Here is an 18,174-nt window from a genome sequence, read left to right on the forward strand (position 1 = left end):
CTTAGGCTTCAATGATCAACTTTGCCCCCTGGCTGAGAGTCGTCATATAGAAGCTATATTCTCATAGCCGTCTGTTCTGTTAGGCTACGCCATCTGGTGGTGATGAAAACAACCTGATAGCATGGCAAGTGCAAGTTAATAACTTAAAAAAAATGACAGGCTACAAAAACAGCTTCATCAGGCACGTGCAGAGAAGGGGGCTACCTGCCCTTTTGACAAGACCCGTTTTTTACTTTTTAAAATTTGTAATACTTCCGCTAGTTCCAACGTGAATATTCGCTAAAATGTCTCATTAATAGTTTGTGAAATTAGAAATTTACAAAAGTAACAATTTTCTGTGTAGGCCTAATTGAAATGCCTTGCGGCCACCAATCCGTGACGTCATACATTCAGTGAACTCTCAGAAGGTGCACGCAGGCACAGTGCTGCAGGAGACATTTGGGAGCAGGGTAAGGTCACTTGGCAGTTAGCCTATCTGAACATGCAATAGTAGCCTATTCAGCTTAGACATAGAGAATACAATGTTTAAAGATGTTTCATGTTTAATGAAGTAGGCCATCAAACCCGTTTTTAACCATGTCATGGTCCATCCATTTCAATAACCTGGCAGCTTCGAAAATCTAAGGCTGAACGTTCATAACATATTCTGTTTAGGTTACTATTTATGACTTTGCAGTGTTTTACTGTTCTGCATGGCTGCGTCAGTAGCTATCTTGCCAGGTTGCCACTAATCAGAGTCTGATTCAGTGTAGTCCACATGAGATGGGATGACCAACGCCATCTCCTGTCAGCCTGGAAGGATACTTAAACCAGAGAATAGGCGTGTTCGACTTGAGGCAGATCTGTGCAGATCTGACTTGATGTGATGCATGCTGGGTTGAACACAATGCATACTGGGATGGACGCAATGCTTGCTCAAAGATGGTTGATTACGAAGATACTTCATGAGAGGCCATTTCCTGTCCCTGGAAATTTATGCAAATAGGGTAGCAGTACACGCCCCCGCACATTTATGCAGTGATCGGGCTCTCTTTTTAACATTGAGGTCTATGGCAGAATCCAAGAATTTCCCAGAATTAGTCAAAGCCTTATTTTTCTGAGCAATGGATGCACATTTCGGACACGGTATCATGATCTCCAAACCCTCCTCCCTATTTCAGTAGAATGTCGTGATAGTATGACCCTCCAGTGGGGAGAAAATCAACATTAATGAAGGTGTACACCAAGTTTATTTTGTACTCCGGCTTGTCTGGCGTGGAACCGAGGCGTTCAAACGTAAGTCATACGTCAGTGACACGCCCCTGTGCAGGCGGGAACTGAACCAGGGCCCGTCTCTGGCTGAACTCCACTTTGCCCTCATAGACATGAACTAAAACGACCCATCTTGCTACGCATTCATTATCTTTGGCTTGCTGGTTAGAAATTCTGTCCGACTTCTGTCAGCCGGGGAGGGACTTACCACCGTGACACCATGTCACATGGCCTTAAAATATCGCGGGAGTCTTATGGTGCATTCAGAGCACCTCGGAATGACAAGGACCGCCCCCATGGCTACTTTGTTTTTCCGACAGCAAGTGTTCAAGTGCTTTGCCATCGAATGTGTGACAAACACGGATGCCACAACAAAGGTTAAAACATACACTCACTAATCCTAAACAAACAACTGTATTTGCTTAAAATATAGTGTAAGATGCTCGTGAAAGAAAGATATGCAGCTTTTCAAGTGATAAAAAGGGCAAATTCCCAAGTTCACATTAAAACTGTTGGACATGAAAGGCCACATGGACTACAAACGAACTACAGCGTGACGACAAAAGTGATGACGAGCCCCTAACTGGGCAACTCTGTTAGCAAAATCTAGCCCCAGTTTCCGACCTCTGACTCACACATTACGTGACGTGAATGACGCGGAATGATGATGTTTTCACTCGGAGAAAGGTTTTTACGAAGCCCATGAACGCTAGGTTAGCCTGCAGACAGATCTTGCAGTTGCCTTCCACGAGCTGCACGAGCTGAAACACGCCCTCATGACGTCAGTTCAAAGACGTGATAGGGCCATTTGGGAGGAATCTCCTCATGACCATTTTGACGGGAGTCTACTGAAAACGTTTGGATATTCTGTTATTTTCTGCTGTTGGCTAAATAGATAGACACACATATAGGGAAAACACTTGATATTGAATTTATGTGCTACAATGCAGGCCTGTTAACAGTATGACAACAGTGGTTTATTTAAACTACATCATAAGAATTTATTTCGTCAGTCATCATGCTCATTTTAATGAGTAAGAATGAAAGTTCTGCTGTATTTATTGCAAACAAAATTCCGCGATATCTCCCGCGATGTCTCCCGCGAGTCACGTCAGGCAGACTGTAGCCTGTCTGTCTGGGATGAGCTGCCCTCTGTTGTAGCTCCTCCCGGCTAGCCTCTGAAGATCACGTTTACGTAGAAAGCCAGACCAAGTCAGATCTGCCTCAAGTCGAACACTGGTTGCAGTTCCTTCTGTGGTTCCACATGAGGGCGCTCGTCCACGAGTGCAGAATGCATGGAGGTCTATGGAGCTGTACCCCTCAAAATTCACTTTTCTCGGGTTATAATTTTTTTTCAAGTAATTTGAATATTGTATTCGAAAGTTGAGGCAAAGAAAATACACTTGGTTGAGTATTATATTTTTTAAAGTCACTTAATTGTTCTAAAAAGCCTTTCAAATGTGTCAATGACGTCATTCATTAGCACAATGCTAGCGTGTTATGGGCAACAACGACCCAACCTGTAAGAAATCAAAAGGACATAATTACTCGTTCATTCAACTTTTCACCTATAACCCATGTTGAAGTTATACAAACTACAATCAAATCTGAGATTTGTCAACGACAATCAGGTGAAAGAGACAAATTTAGCCGTCTAGCTCCATTGACTCCCATTCATTCTGCACTCATGGCGATCGCCCCCAGTGGAACTCTGGTGGAACTGCAACCAAAATTCTGTACAATGGGACTTAACCCTCTAACCGCCCATGTCGCAATATTGCGACAAGCGTCATTACTGAATAAAACAGACGATAGACGCGAGTACAGTGTAAAATCTCATTTGTACTCTTGACCACTGGCAGACACCCAGAGCTTCGATTCAAGTTCAACCTTTTTTTTTTAAGTTTTCAGGAAGCATGCGAAAACATGCGAGAAACACACGAAGAAGACGTGCATTTCCTCCATAACGCGGAAGCGATGCGGGCCATAGTTTTGCACAAATTGAAGCAGAAATACACCAAATGTTGAAAAAAAAATTCACGTGTGATGAAGTCTTGGATCTGTTATTCACCTATTCTGATTCTGAAGGAGAATATCTGCCTTTTGGAGAATATGATCGATCGTCTATTGACTGATAGTCACGGTGCGTCTGTGCGTCTAGTGTCCGTAATGGACGTGGTATAGACAGCAGGGGTTGTAAAAATAGGGCTCTGAAGAACTACAAAGTCACCCGCGATATGGAACTGATTTGACCAGGCTACTTTATTGTATAGTAGCATAGGGTTTGTGATTATAGTAATAGTTTACTATTGTTGGTTTACATGTGACTGTATTCCTGTTCATTTGTTATGTCGGTGAAATGACAAAAAAGAAAGAAAAACTGCTCAAATATGTTCAACATCTAGTATTTACTGAAATGTGCATAATTCACGGTGGTTACCATCCAGTCACGTCATAATATGCAAATTAGATGAGTACATTTACCCCCTTCATAAACTTCTGTTCATACTAAATGATTTTCACATTTACAGTAGGACTTTATCTCTGACCACTTGCAAGCCATGGCTTTTTGACATTTTTATGTACAAATCCAATTTATTCTTTTTAAACCCTGGCGGCTAAAGGGTTAATACGGAGTGGCCAGGCTCTCCGTAGATGGGCTCTGCTTAAACCCTAACTATTTCCTTGTATAGTTAGAGCAGCTGATGGATCTTTAAGTCAAAGTCTGCTTTATTGTCAATTTCTTCACATGTTAAGACATACAAAGAGATCGAAATTACGTTTCCCACTATCCCACGGTGGAGACAAGACACATTTTACCAATTAAGTCCACAGACAAACATAACATTCAAGTAAACAATATAAAAAGTAAATAAGAAGGCACATACAATGAAGAAATAAGAGCAGCAAAATTTGGGTTGAAATTGTGCAATTGTGCATACAGTAGACAGTCAATATAATAGTGCAAAAGTCAGGCCAATAAATGGCTGAGGTAGTTCTGTTTGACCTAAGTATGCAAGTGGCATAGTGGTGCAAGTTATGTAAGAGCAGCAGAAGTGTGTTCAGAAGTGTTTTCAGGACAACAGGACAACAACAACAAGTTGCAAAGTGTGCAAGTGTACAAGTGGAGTAGTGCAATTGGAGTAGTGCAAGGCAGCCATTGTGGGTCCAAAGTCCAGGATGTTATATGTAGCTGAGGGTAGAGGGGGGGGGGGAGTTCAGCATCCTAACAGCCTGGTGTATGAAGCTGTTGAGTTTGGTGGTGTGGGAGCGCAGGCTTCTGTACCTCTTCCCAGAGGGCAGTAGATCAAACAAATTGTGAGCGGGGTGACTTGCATCACTCACAATTGTGGTCGCCTTGCAGGTGAGGTGGGTGGTGTAAATGTCCTTCAGGGAGGGGAGTGAAGCACCAATAATCCTTCCAGCTGTGTTCACTATGCGCTGAAGGGCTTTCCTGTTGTATTCAGTGCAGCTTTCGCCCCACACAGCGATACAGCTGGAGAGGATGCTCTCAATGGTGCCTCGGTAGAATGTGGTCATGATGGCTGGTGGAGCACTTGCTCGCCTGAGTTTCCGCAGGAAGTAGAGGCGGCGCTGAGCTTTCTTCGCCAGTGATGCAGTGTTGGTGGTCCAGAAGAGGTCTTCACTGATGTGCACCCCCAGGAATTTGGTGCTGCTCACTCTCTCCACCACAGCACCGTCGATTGTCAGTGGCAGGTGTTGGGTGTGACCTCTCCGGAAGTCAACAACAATCTCCTTGGTCTTGCTGACGTTCAGCAGGAGGTTGTTGTCACTGCACCACGTGGTCAGAAGGTCGACCTCCAACCTGTATTGAGTCTCGTCGCCCTTGGTGATGAGACCCACCAGAGTTGTGTCGTCAGCAAATTTCACTATGTGGTTGTTGCTGTAGGTTATGCTGTCTCTCCCTTGATGCGCATCATTGTAAATAAACTCTGTTCCTGATTTTTCATACTATTGGTCTGACTGGGTCTCTATTAAATCTATGGTATCAAAATTACCATCACTACAAACAAATGTTTCAGGACCATTTGTTAATTGATTTAAAAAGCATGGAATTTAACATGGTCGATTTAGTTGTAGGTCTATAGCATACCACTATTATCACAAATGGATTTATTTGACATGCTGTGGCACTAGAACCAAACATGGGGTTGTCAGATTAACAAACTCTACACAAACAATTGATGGGTCAATATTTCCCCAACAACAAATGCATCATTAATTGTCACAAATTGTCACTTGTATCAAATATTAGTGACAGACAAACAGATGAGCATTAACAATGAGTTGTGTTGTATGCTGGCACTGTATTCAAAACGCTAGGTACAGTAACCTATATTGCAATCAGATGTAGGCCTACAGTGAATATTAGCCTACAGGCACTATAGACGTTCTACTCTGAAAGGGATTGTTCTTTCCAAATATTTTTGGAATGAGTCTCAAGATCTTGTGCCTAATTGTCAATAAACAAAGATATCAGTTTGGGCAGTTTGATCTAAATAATGATACGAATTTAAAGTGCTTCTTGGAGGTTAACTTTATTATTTAAATTCATTTAACATTTCATCCAAAATAGGTATAAGCATAGAATATACACAAATGAAAGAATTGCAAAAATTATAAAACTGAGAAGGTGTTCAGTTCAGATGCTGTGTTCTGAAGCTATAGCACACAAAGGGTAAAAGCATGTTTAGTTCAGGACACGTGTTAAGCTGCAGCAGCTAGACACAGGAGAGAGAAGCATGTTGAGTTCAGGACACGTGTTAAGCTGCAGCAGCTACTGTAGACAAAGGAGAGAGAAGCATGTTGAGTGTTAAATGTGAAGTTCGGTGTGATATTCGATGGGAGTGCCTCGGGCATCGGCCTAGCCATACAAATAAATCATTGTTTTACACCATTTACAAGGCTCAAAGAAGCTCCACACTTCATTGGTAAACTTCTGAGGGCCTTGACATTTAAAACGAGACATTGAGAACTTTGAAAAAGCACTGGTAGTGAGCGCATGAAGCAAAGAGCACATGTGATCATTTGATGTCACACACTGTAACTCATTTGTAAAAGGCATTTGTTCAGGGCTGGTATTTTAATATGAGAGAAAAAACAAGTCCAATACACCTGTAACTCCAACCAGTCCTATACACCTGTAACTCCAGCCAGTCCTATACACCTGTAACTCCCAGCCAGTCCCATACACCTGTAACTCCAGCCAGTCCACCTGTAACTCCAGCCAGTCCTATACACCTGTAACTCCCAGCCAGTCCTATACACCTGTAACTCCAGCCAGTCCACTTGTAACTCCAGCCAGTCCTATACACCTGTAACTCCAGCCAGTCCTATACACCAGTCCTATACACCTGTAACTCCAGCCAGTCCTATACACCTGTAACTCCCAGCCAGTCCCATACACCTGTAACTCCAGCCAGTCCACCTGTAACTCCAGCCAGTCCTATACACCTGTAACTCCCAGCCAGTCCTATACACCTGTAACTCCAGCCAGTCCACTTGTAACTCCAGCCAGTCCTATACACCTGTAACTCCCAGCCAGTCCTATACACCTGTAACTCCAGCCAGTCCTCTAGTGAGTCTGTGTCACACAGACACGGTGATTATCTGCATCTCCATGGATTTTTTACTTTGATTAGAGACCACACCACCACAACAAGCACATCAGAGGCTCAGCGGTTTAAGTTGTGATGTTACAGGTAGTTGTAAGTTTTACTGTGTGAATGTATTAATACTCCCTTGTAGTAGTAGCATCACTGAAACCATGGGACTTTTTTAATCACTTAAGGAAATGAAAAATTAAGCAACAGCCGTTCTTATAATGAAAACATTTTATGTTTTCAGTTTAGATACTATTGTGTCAGTGCAAAGCTTTGTTAACTTTATGCAATGCCATGTCTGTGTTTTGTTACGACCCCCTGTGCCCCCTTCAGGTCCTGGTCTGTCAGTGCACGGTCAGGCCTTGGCCTGGTTAGGCTAATTACATTATTAGATACACCTGTATTGGGTGGGGCTATAAAAGGGGTTCTGTATCTCTCTCGGTAGGCACTTTTTCCATCTTTATTGCAGGCACTTTGATAGTCCTTTACACTAGCACGTTAGTCTTTCTCTCCTCTTTATTTCTCTTTTCCCCCTTTGCCTTTCACTTACTCATCTTACATGCTGATAGCCTACTGTCATTTACATTCACGCATACATGCACTCTTCAACATTCATCTCCCTAGACACTTTAGTTTAAATAGTTAAATTGAAAATTGTTGTTGTCTCCCTTTATGTTGCGGTCTGTTCACGAGCTGGCCGTAACATAAATTGGGGGCTCGTCCGGGATACCTTTTTGGTAGAGTGATCGAAAACGGGATCATAGACTCATTGCATCCAGGTGAGCACGTCTTTTGGTTGCGCAGGTAATTAACTTCAGTCTCTGGTAAGGAAGAGTGTTTCAGCTAGGCTTTGCCTTTCCGTCGTTACACTGTTTGTTATTTTGTTCTGTTTGGGTTAACTTTTTTTTTAAGGGGTAATCCTGGTCGGGAGTTATCTACTTCTGTCGGGGGCACGCTTCGTACAGTTTACTGTAGCGAGTTTATGCGTTAACCAGTCGCCCCGAGGCCGGCAAGCCCTGGAAGATCAGCTAGGCCAGATAGCTCGTTTTGGGGTTATTTAGAGTTCCAGAGGACTGTTTCATCAGTGGGATATCGGCGGCGACCGGCTGGTGGTTTCACCTGGATGTGCTGAGTATTTTGGTCTGTGTTTGCGTGTTTGGTAAGTGAACCAATTCTATGTGTGTCAGTAGAGTAAGTTTGGCGTTTTGCGTTCGCTGTGTTGTGTATTTTGGAGTGGTATCGCTTGTTACTGAATGTGTCAGATCTATTTATAGATTGATCAAACGTTCATGATTATTTGTATAGCTAATCTCTTGGTGATTTTAGGCTATGCGAGCGAACGCGTAGGGTATTCAAGTTACTGTTTTGTGGAGGTTATGCCTCAATTTGCCACTGCAGGTGGATTCAAAGTAACTTTTGCCTTCAGTGAATGTGTGACGTGTTAACGGAAACGTTTCTTTAGTTTACTTGGCTTTTGTGGTAGAAGTGAAGTAAATTTTGTGTATTGTGCTGGCTTGTTTTGCGTACAATCTGTAGACCTAGGTCTTAATTAGATTGTAGCTTGACTTGCCTATTTGTGTGGGGAAGTAGTCTGTATTTTGTGCCTCAATTTGTTTTGTTTATTTGTACTTGTGTGTGCCTCTTTGTAGCTGTTTTTATAAAGATAAATTAAAGGTAGCTTGCATTGCATTTTGTTCCTATTGGGGGTTGTTTAGCAAGTGTTATGTGAATTTTGTGTTGCTTGGTTTGTCTAGTGAGTTGGCATCTCACCAAGTTAGGAGTATGGCGACTCCTGAAGAGTTCATTGCTAGCCCCTCTGAAGACCTGTTGTCCAAGTTGACTAAAGATCAACTTTGGAAAATAGCTGAGCATTATGAGCTGCTTATCACAGCTCAAGAGAAAAAAGGAAGAGAGACTTTGTTCCTTGCTGTAAACAACCAGCTCATGCAAAAAGGCCTGTTTAAGAAAACAGTGGTTTTAACAGACCAACAACTGCAGCTTGAGAAGCTGAAGGCTGAAAAGGAAGCAAGGGCTCTGGAGGTAGAGAGAGAGGTAGAACTTCGTAAGCTTGAGATTCAACTCGAACTTAAGCGCATGGAACGTGAAGAACATGACCGTGAACGTGAACATGTGCTAGCAGTTAAGAGGCTTGAGCTAGAGATAGCCATGCAAGGTGAATCTCTTCAACCTGCTCCTTCTCTAGGTCCCCAACCATCTAACTTTGATGTTAGTAGAAACATCCGCCTTGTCCCCCCCTTTTCAGAGAAGGAGGTGGATAACTACTTTTCTCATTTTGAGAGAGTGGCGATCACCCTTAACTGGCCCAAAGAAGTGTGGCCTCTGCTACTTCAATGTGTTTTGACAGGGAAAGCACAGGGTGTGTTTTCTGCTCTGAGCATTGACCAAGTTCGCCAGTATGATGTGGTCAAAACCACTATTTTACATGCATATGAACTGGTCCCTGAGGCCTATCGCCAGAGGTTCAGGAATGCTAGGATGTCTGAGCAGCAGACTTTTGTTGAGTTTGCGCGGGAAAAAGAAGGGTTCTTTGACAGATGGTGCACAGCCCAGAATACAGAATCAAGGGAAGATTTAAAACAACTAGTTCTCATGGAGGACTTCATGAACTGTCTCCCTGAGGATGTGGCTGTCTACCTGAGTGAGCAGGATGTGCGAAAGGTGGACGAAGCTGCTGTTCTAGCAGATAAGTTTGTCCTTACCCAAGCGTGTTTCTGATGGCTACTGGGAAGGCCCTCAGGATAGACCGAAAAGTCCTCCCCGAAATAGACAACAGTCTGTAGGTGGGGGTAACTCTCGTCTCCCTCTGCTTATTCCGGCCGCCCCTCCCCTAACATTGCAGAGGTTGTTTGTTTTTATTGTAAGAAGGTGGGCCACAAAGTGTCTGACTGCCAGGTCCTTAACAAACGGGGTAAGAACACCAAACCTGTGGGTTTGATAGCCTCGTGCGACACTGGCTCGTCCTGCTTGCAAGGTAGAACTGTAGGGTCTGTGATGACCGACAATGTGTGCAAAGAGTGCAGGAGGGACACTTACTACACCCCCTTCATCACTGAAGGTTTTGTGTCTTTGCCTGATCAGCTACCCAGAGTGCCAGTCCACATACTCCGAGATACTGGGGCCACTCAATCATTTCTGCTGGCTGGTGTTTTGCCTCTTTCTGACTGTACCGCCACCGGAACTGTGTTGGTCACAGGTTTTGGGATGAATCCTGTTCAGGTGCCGTTACATCAGGTCCACCTATCCTCACCGCTGATCACAGGTGACATTGTTGTTGCGGTGTGTCCATCTTTCCCAGTGCCTGGTATTTCCTTTATACTAGGTAATGATCTAGCTGGAGGGAAGGTGTGGGATGGTATCAATGTGGTGCCGCCACCTATTGAGGTGTCTGTGCCTGAGGTACCACAGAAGCTTGATCAGTGTTTGTACAGGCAACCTGATGTGTTTTTGGCATGTGCCGATGTCCGTGCCATGGATAAGAATTTGGACCATGGTGATGGCTCCAATTCTGTGTCTTTCGAGGACACCTTACTTGCTACCCCTGAGGTTGTGGGTTCGTGTTCTGGTTCGTGTTCTGGTTTATTTAAGATCTCCGGTGAATACTTGTTTCCTTTGGGTGGGGTGCAAACTGTCAGGAGGCTGTTGATAATGCAAGGACTCTTCTTGCTGCAGCTCCTTTTATATTGTGCTCGAGCATTGACTGTTCCTTTGGTGTTGTTGTTGGTGCCAGTGAGAGTGGTGTTAACTTCTATCCTTAAGGTTCAATGTTTTGAGTACTTGATTTCATCTTTGAGTACGATAGATATCCACACTGGTCAATATCCATTACTTTTTATAGATCTGATGCGGACCCAGGATCAACGCATTATGCGTGGGATGTTATTTCTTCTGCACTATGCTCGTATACCGGACATCAGAGGAAAGGACTGTATCGTAGCTGATGTGTTTGTGTAATATTTAAATTGTGTAAAATTTAAATTATTTTTGTTTGTTTATGGGTCATTTAACTACTCATCTTTCCTTAGTCCTAGGGCCCAGGATGTAGGAGGATGAGGGTGTATTATGAATGGAACACCGGTGGTTATTCTTTCTTGTTGAGTTAAGGTTTATTCTAGAACAAACCTCTTTTAGTGAGGGAGGTGTTACGACCCCCTGTGCCCCCTTCAGGTCCTGGTCTGTCAGTGCACGGTCAGGCCTTGGCCTGGTTAGGCTAATTACATTATTAGATACACCTGTATTGGGTGGGGCTATAAAAGGGGTTCTGTATCTCTCTCGGTAGGCACTTTTTCCTCCTTTATTGCAGGCACTTTGATAGTCCTTTACACTAGCACGTTAGTCTTTCTCTCCTCTTTATTTCTCTTTTCCCCCTTTGCCTTTCACTTACTCATCTTGCATGCTGATAGCCTACTGTCATTTACATTCACGCATACACGCACTCTTCAACATTCATCTCCCTAGACACTTTAGTTTGTTAATGTTGCGATCAATGTTAATAAATAGTTAAATTGAAAATTGTTGTTGTCTCCCTTTATGTTGCGGTCTGTTCACGAGCTGGCCGTAACAGTTTCAAAAGGCACAAATGAAATGTAAATAATGATAATAATTAGAAATGCAAAGAAGTGCTTCATGGAGGTTAACTTTATTATTCAAATGAATTTAACATTTCACCCAAAATAGCAGAAGGTATAGAAAGTACACAAATTAAATAACAGGGTACAATTATACAACTGAGATTGTACCCTGTACAGATGCTGTGCTCTGCAACTGCACACACAGGGCAAATCAGTGTGTTGAGTACAGGCCATGTGCAGCAGCAATAGCAGACACAGGAGAGAGAAACATGTTGAGCTCACACGCAGTCTCCTCCACGTCGTCATAGATGTGTTCATCTCCTCTCTGCTGCATCTCGACGCTCTGAGATCCAGAGGTCTGCAGCTCTCCTCTTCTGCTCCTCAGAGTGAACCAGATCACAGCAGCAACCAGCCCCAACAGCACACAGCCTATCAGTGGACCTCTGTAGAAAGGAGAGTCCACCTCAGTCTGAACCCTGTTCAAAAGGTGGATGGTTCCCACAGAACAAACAATATCTTTTCTATGGTCTCTTCCTCCTCCAAAGTCCTCAGCTGTGAGGTTGGATATGGTTAGAGAGTAATTAGCATGTCATTTGGACATAGTCACTCTGCCCTCCAGACCCTCAGGTGGAAGCACAGATTTATCATCTGAGTCTAGAATCAAAACCTGTGGTTCTAGAACTTTCTGACGGTACCACTGGAGCTGATTCCGAGAGGCATTCCCATGTCCAGTGACCAGCTGGACACTCTCACCATGAGAAAACATGACATCATATGGGGAGACTTTGGTGCAAATAAAGAGATCAACATTAATTTCTTCATAACGCAGAAAACAGATATACTGCCCAGTGTGTTGTAGGGATACAGTAGGAAAGATGAGAGAGTAGTCGCCAGTCTGGCTGCCATTCAGCATGTGCAGAGCTTCCTGTCTGTGGGAGTCATTTTTGCCAGGCAAGAGCTTCTCAGTGGGAGTGGTCCAGTGCACTTTGTCAGGGAGCTCTCCTTTAGCGATGTAAGGGAGAGTCAGGTTCTCTTCTTCAAAAACTATCTTATTTTTATTTATATTCAGAACCATGGTGCTATAATGTTGGCACTGAGCTCCTCTCCATGTTGTAACATAGAATTGAGAGTCATCCTTCGTAATCCCAGACAGCGTGATTAGAGAGTTGATGAGATCTACCCGCAGCCTGCCCCTAAGGTCCTCCAGTATAGTGGCTCCATTGAGGAGTTGGTGTACAGGGACAGAAGAGCCTTAGACTTCCTCCTCTTGGCTCTGAACAGCTGGAAGCGCTGCTCATGACCCAGAGTAAATTTCAGCCTAAACAGCACAACACTCTCATCATACGCCACTTCTCACCACCCTCTGCGCAGACGATGAGATGGAAACCTCTCCGAGCTTTTTTGTGTCCTTGTTTCGATATCTCGACCATGTACTCTCCACTCTGGGACATATTGATAACGCTCATTCGAATTCCGCCAATAGCACGAGGGAAATCCAGAGGCAAACATTCAACGTTGTAGTCACTTCGCTGTGGCTGGGGTTTTGAGCAGTCGACTACAGTATAAGCAGATATCCATCTCCAGATGCTTTGTACAGCAAACAGTTATCATTCCTGTGAAAGTACATTTTGTATGTAGCACATTGTCCTTGAAGCCCAATATGTATGGACTGAGGTGGGCACCAGCAGAGAAAATCAGCAGGAGAAATTCACTCATGCACAGTGCTGTTTCCATTCTGTTTCTATTCAGTCTTGATTAGTCTTTTGTCTTTCTTTTTTTTTAAGTATATTTTTTGGGCCTTTTGCCTTTATTCCAACAGGATAGTGAAGATAGACAGGAAGTGAGTGTGGGAGAGAGAGATGGGGTGGGATCGGGATATGACCGCAGGTTGGATTCGAACCTGGGTCCCCATGGGCACTTGGACCCATACATGGTACGGGCGCTGTAGCCTGTTGTGCCACAGCGCCCCCCAGAATAGGTGTGATTTTTAATTTTATTTTTTTACATTGAGGGCGACTAAGACCAAAATCACACTGATCTTCATAATCTTACTAAACATAATAAGAAAAGTAAAGGATTACAACAAATCTGAGTTCTGTGTTTGAAATTTACTTTAATTTAGTCTTCTTGGTAGTTTAGTTTTCTAGTGTCTTGACACTGTCCTTTGTACGCCCAGATTTTGGGCCCAGATTTTGGGGTTGCTCCTCCCAAAACGTGCAACTCCCTCTATCGTGCGTAAATGATTGTAACGGTGCGGTTGCCCGTTACGGCTACAGTTTATTTCATACGGGAGCTAAATACAAAGAGCGGACAACGTGATTTACAAACACACTTTATTTGCACACACGAACACGAACGGCATCCAGCATGGTTGCAGCAACTGCAAACCACAAACGCATACAGGACAATATAAGCCTTACTTTCAGGGTGGCCAACTGAAGGTTGAGGGAACACGGGCATTCAGCAAACTTTTCATTTTGTCGGACAATAGCGCTTCCTGGTCTGGGGACGGAGAAAAGACCCGACGGAAAGTCGCAAGGAACATTATACGTTCGTGGAGTGTGACTTACTGCACAAGCAGAGGTCAAGTGTGCAGGGCAAGAGGGGTGTTTGGGACGTTCTGGTTATGTATGCTATGTATTAGGTTATGAAGTTAGATAATAGGATTGCCTTGTTATGAAACTGTGGGTTTTATGGTATGGAATGTCAGACATCCCAACCTGCAAAAAGTAATTTCAGGGAGGTATCACGAAGCCCCCCCCCCCAACCCAAATATATATATATATATATATATATATATATATATATATATATATATATATATAAAAATAAAATAAATAAATAAATAATAATATTAATAATAAAAAACATTGCCTACTTAGTTACTGAAATACAGATTAATATGTTTGTTCAATAATGTCTAGTCAGCACACCAAATAAGGAAGGCCTATAGATAGAAATTGTGAAAATAAATTGTAGATTTTGGTAGTTTGGTCTTTTCATGTAGCCTTGGCAACTAGCCATCTAGTATAGGCCTGAATAATATGCACATGAATTGACACTAGTTAAACTCACCTCAACATGTTTTTTGCAATCATTTAACCCGCCATGGGCAATGCTAGGTCACTGTTACAAATAGTGCAGTGCAAAACTAGGCCTATCATTCTTTTTTACTCGTATGATTATGAGACAAGGGTACACTTTGAAATGGGTCTTACATTTTTCTTTTTTGGGGGCACTGACTCTGCCATGACGCTCCTGTTCCTAGATACACTTAACTGATTAAGTTTGGGAGAAAAGAGATAAAAAGCTCGCCTACACTGAAAACTGATTGGTTGATTTAGCGAAACAGGCCAATCAGGATGATCTCTGTCTTGGATGCGCTCAGGCACACACCCAACACCCCTCTCTCCCCCCTTTCGTGTGCGCGCTACACTCAGATGCACACGCGATTTTAAGTCTCGGTCTGTGTGATCGCTCGCTCTAGATCCCGGGAGATTGTATCTAATTTGCGGGCGTCAGGGAGCCGCTATCAACATGCGGGAGACTCCCGGAACTTCCGGTAGACTTGGGATGTCTGGAATGTATTATTGGATATTTATATGGAGTGTATATGGAGTATATGTGTTTTGTTAATTAATTGATTGATTGATTGATTGATTGTGCATTGGTTTAGTCAGCAGAGTTAAATTCTCTGGTGGGACTATGGTTGAGGGCAGAAGGAGGTAGAATGGTCTGAGGTGAGCAAGTGATAGCCCCTGCTAGGCCTAACACTCGTTTTGTGATTTGCAGCAGTTTGCCCTATGATTGAAAAGGGTTGTCAAAGTTAATTTGATATAGTTTGGAAGCTCATTGATTGATTTGAGATTATTGTTTGGAGTTTGTTTTTTTCTTTTCTTTTTCCGATTTTCTCCATACTGGTTCATGCATGCAGCTGCTAAGGTGGAAATAAAAACCTGGCTACTTTTGAGAAACATCACCACTGTCTCCTGTTTCCATCACCGCAACGCCATCCCGATCACAATGATAGATGGGAGAATTAGTGCAGGTTGAAAAACGCTTAGTTAGGCGCTGTTTTTGACTTACGCACCCTTATGCGCATGGCAGAATTCCCCCCATTATGAGCACATGACAAAAAACTACTAGAACTTCAACTAGAAGCATACCGGGGCAGGTTTGCCTAGCATTGCAAGCTAATGTTAATTCCCCAGTGTAACTTGCTCTAGGCATGATGCAAAACCTAACAACATTTCCACAAATATAGCGGTCACAAACCCTGATCCTGAAAATGAACTTGAAACCTTGAACAGAAAATGATGCTGTCTCGAACGAGTGCTATGGATGTTGTTATTTTCTCTTCTTCGTGAATTTGTGTGAAGCCTCTGCACCGCCAAGGCACCACCTACACTGGCCGGGCACATGTACTAAAGTGTTTTCACTCGATTTAGAGTTTTCGTGTGGATTAGGTCATTTCTGATTGCGTGTGGACGTAAAACTTTTTGAAAACCTATCTGAAATATATAGTCTTCAAAACCTTTCATTCTTGTCTGGTCAGGGCCTCAGAACCACAGCCACATAATTGTTTTTTTGAGAACTAAGCGGTGTGAGAGGGTGTGCATGTGTGCTCTTTTTCACTTTTCCACCTCCTCAATTTTCCATTGTCTCCCCATGTCCCTGTGCTTATGCAGTCTGCTTGAGGAACACACTGCTCTCATTGTAAATATCCTCTTTGGAACCACAGTTTTGTTTTCCTGGGGACATTTATCAGTTTAGAGAAACACCCACTGCCAGCTTTCCCACCCGTTTTCACTGGCACAATTTTCATGACTTTTCATGGCCTATAAATGCATAATTACTTACTTTACGCCACAGGGGCTGATTATGAGATGTGACTTAAAAACAAGATTATCACTTAGTTCATTTGCAAAGTCTTGTTGGTGTGTATGTGCTTTGTCCTGCAATTTACACAGTTCAATTCACACACACACACACACACACACACACACACACACACACACACACACACACACATACACACACAATTTTAATTGGAATAACTGATACTGATGATTAAAACACCACAGCAATATATTCACAAACAATTCACAAATTCACTTGGCAATACAAACGATGTGCTATTAGTCACAACCACATGAATAGATACTGTAAGTGTGTGTGTGTGTCTAAGTGTATGATAGCAACGCCTTTCCCAAACATACATATACTTAAGAACAGTATTTGACCATTAGTTTAGAGTTCATTATACTCAGTTTAGTGATTTAAGCCATACAGAATGTGTGTCCTAGGCCACCATACATTTGAATAATCAGTTTTGTACTATAAACACATAATGTTCAGGGCTGGTATTTTAACATTTTCTCAGAGAAACAAAGTCAAAGCAGCAACCGACTTCCAAAATTAGAATGCCCTTTGACATTTCATTGAAAACGGCAATATGGGGAGTTTGGGGAATCCCTTTCAGCTATTGTGATGCGATCTAGGAAAACCCACCACATGGTGCAATTTTATAAACGTATGATTCTGATACCATCCTAACAACAACCAAGATTTTGTGAGGATGGTATCCTGGATTTTGCTAGGAGACAGTGTCCAGAATGGTGCTAAAATGGTATCAGAATCTTAATTCAGTGAAATTTAAAACAGAGCTTTGATTTTTGAGTACAACTGTTAAAGTGTTTGCATTGTTAATTCAGAGTATTACATGAAGCAGAATATGAAGCGGCTAGGCTAAACAGTATTAAGTTAGAAGCGCTTAAAAGTTTGTTTGCAAGACAGAGTGAGATAGATAAAGAAAGAGAAAGAGAGCAATGAGTAACTTTTAGTCAGCTGCTGAAAGCTTCCTCGCATACCCTCCCGTATGGCAAAACAAGTAATATCAACATCTCATTCAGCATTCAAAATCCACGGCACATGCCACTACTATGTCAATACACCACCATTATCAGCAGCATTGAGCAACAGCTGCTGTAATATTATAGTGATGAGCCTTTGCTTTGGCTTAATTAATCATGTACTCTTTAGTCAGTAAACCCATGTGTTTAGTCAGTAAACCCACTATATTAGCACACATGACTAATGGCTTCTGCTACAATACTGAATGGCTGTAACCCTATTACCTCAACCTGTTCTTGCACTGACATAGTTTTTTATATTACCTTGTTTACATTATACTTTACTCTCCTATTTGTCCATATTATTTATGCTTGCACTGTTGCACTGTTGGACTACTTTTTGCACCTTCACCATGACACTCACTCTCTTGAGCACCTTACCATGCACACGGAACTACAGGCCTTTTTTTTTTATATATATAATTTATATAGTATATTTAGTATTTACTTTTTCTTATCTTCTACTGTCTCTATTGTACAGTGGAGTTTGGTTATATGTTTATACTTATACTTATATTTACCATTTCTGCTGTAAGTGCATGTTGTGTGTGATGTCTGTATGCTACTGAGACCCTTGAATTTCCCCTTGGGGATCAATAAAGTATCTATCTATCTATCTATCTATCTATCTATCTATCTATCTGTGTTAACTAACAAAAGTTAGAACTGTTTGGTTTCCTTTTGTTAATCAATGGAACTTGAATTAAAATATTTTACTTTTATTTTATTGATTCATTTATTTTCAGGCTAGAGACATTTTTTTGTGATGCTGCTTTAGGTTAGACTCCACTGCAGTGG

At 42.5% G+C, this 18,174-nt stretch overlaps 1 protein-coding gene across 1 annotated transcript in view; it reads left to right on the top strand.

Annotated features, from left to right (window-relative positions):
• The window catches only part of LOC143099926 (E3 ubiquitin-protein ligase TRIM35-like), a 491,084-nt gene that overhangs the window by 203,136 nt on the left and 269,774 nt on the right, over positions 1 to 18,174 (top strand). The gene's annotated exons all lie outside the window — the stretch shown is intronic.

Source organism: Alosa pseudoharengus, unplaced genomic scaffold (genome assembly GCF_046254945.1).
Source record: "Alosa pseudoharengus isolate Yale_2024_CS ecotype anadromous, Long Island Sound unplaced genomic scaffold, YU_APseudo_1.1 YU_APseudo_1.1_scf_3, whole genome shotgun sequence".
NCBI lineage: Eukaryota > Metazoa > Chordata > Actinopteri > Clupeiformes > Clupeidae > Alosa > Alosa pseudoharengus.